Genomic DNA, 1659 nt, shown 5'->3' on the forward strand with positions numbered 1-1659 from the left:
TGATTTTTTTGTTTTGTTTTGTTTTTAGATTACAGGCCAGTTGTTATGTAGAATGCCCTTCAGTTTGGTTTGTTTGATGCTACCTCATAATTAGATTAAGGTTATACAGTTTTGGCAGGTGTACCATAGAAATGATATGGAGTCCTTTTCAAGGCAGTGAGGTCAGTGCATCTCTTTATTGGTATTGTTAACTGTGATTAAATGGTTATGGTTGTGTTCATCAGATTAACTCACCGTGGAGTTACTAATTTTCCCTTTGTAATCAGTAAGTTATTTGCATGGAGGTGCTCTGAATCTATGTACATATCCTCTTCTTTATCAAACTTCTACCCACTAGTTTTAGCATCCATTGATAATTCTTGTCTAAATCATGGTTGCACAAAGATGATATTCTGACGCTATCGTTTCTACTATAAGAGAGAGCTATCCCTTCTCTTATTTATTTATATTCGTATGAGCTCATAGATTATTTTATTCTATGGCTATTCTATAGTGATATCACCACTGTAATATTGTGGTATAATACCACTGTGATGATAATAAATAATTACCATTATTTATTCTGATGTTCGAATAGTCCCAGATTTGGCCAATGGGGGTCCCTTCTGATTCCTGTGTTATTTTTCCATATCTCCATTTTTTAAAAAGCACTTCCTTGCTTTCTGGCACAACACGATATTCTAAGCTTATCTTGTGTTTTCCCCCTCTCAGTCCTAGAATTAGCCATTTCTCCAAGGAGACCTAGGTTTTTTGTTTTTTTTTTCAGTACAAAATGATATTTAGAAACCAAGATCCAAGTGCCAGGTATACTCAATGCTACTGTAGTGTCTACTTCTAAGCCCTTTAGCCCACAGAGCTAAGAAATATACATATTTTATCTTAATTTCCACATCTGTACACACACACACACACACACACACATAAAATCATGGATTCATATAGATACCTCCATTTCCAACTCAACACCACAAAATTCATTTTAGTCCTCCCTTTCTCCATATTTATAACTCTCCTCTCCAACAGCAAGAACTAGCTTCCAATATCCTCAGTACATTTACTCATCTGCCCAACTCTACAGCACACAAAATGTATTTCAGAATTGCTAACCCATATCACTACAGAAAAAACTCCTTCTAACTAGAATTAAATATTTGTTGGGCTTGTTTGTTTGGTTTTATCCTCCCTTCAGCATCGTAATATTATTTGTTTAAAATAGAGTTATTTAAAATAGAGTTAAGTTCATTTCTTTTTTTCACGTCAGGTAATGTGCTGATGTCTTAAGGTTTGAAGGAGGTACATCTCACATATGTGTGAAAACCCAGTCATCATGTTCATGGGCTACAAAAGGATGCATTTGTTTCTATTTGTATTCCATTCTAAGTTTCTTCCCCCTTCTCATCCTTGTTGACTTTTTTTTTTTAATGGAGCTTGTGGATTTTGTGGATGGGCTTCACCGGGTCTGTAAACCCCCTGGAGTTTAATGCAAAATATTGAATATGTCTGCCTTTGGAGCAAGGGTAGAGAATCCATAACTTTCATAAGATTCTTAAAATTTAGGAGCGCAATGGAGAAGAGCAGGAATCCAGGGACTCTCTAGGAGGCTTCCCACTAGTAGGGTAGGAAGTTCTGCCAGACTGTGAGACTCTCAGGACAGACAGG

General features: G+C 36.3%; 1 non-coding gene across 1 annotated transcript; it reads right to left on the reverse strand.

Moving 5' to 3' along the window:
- Positions 1 to 1250: 1250 nt before the first annotated feature.
- LOC115834593 lies at positions 1251 to 1350 on the reverse strand. The gene has a single exon (XR_004029532.1). It is a non-coding gene; the product is annotated as a small nucleolar RNA U13 (small nucleolar RNA).
- Between the last annotated feature and the right edge of the window lie 309 nt (positions 1351 to 1659).

The sequence above is a fragment of the Nomascus leucogenys genome, chromosome 3, assembly GCF_006542625.1.
Source record: "Nomascus leucogenys isolate Asia chromosome 3, Asia_NLE_v1, whole genome shotgun sequence".
Classification (NCBI taxonomy): Eukaryota; Metazoa; Chordata; class Mammalia; order Primates; family Hylobatidae; genus Nomascus; species Nomascus leucogenys.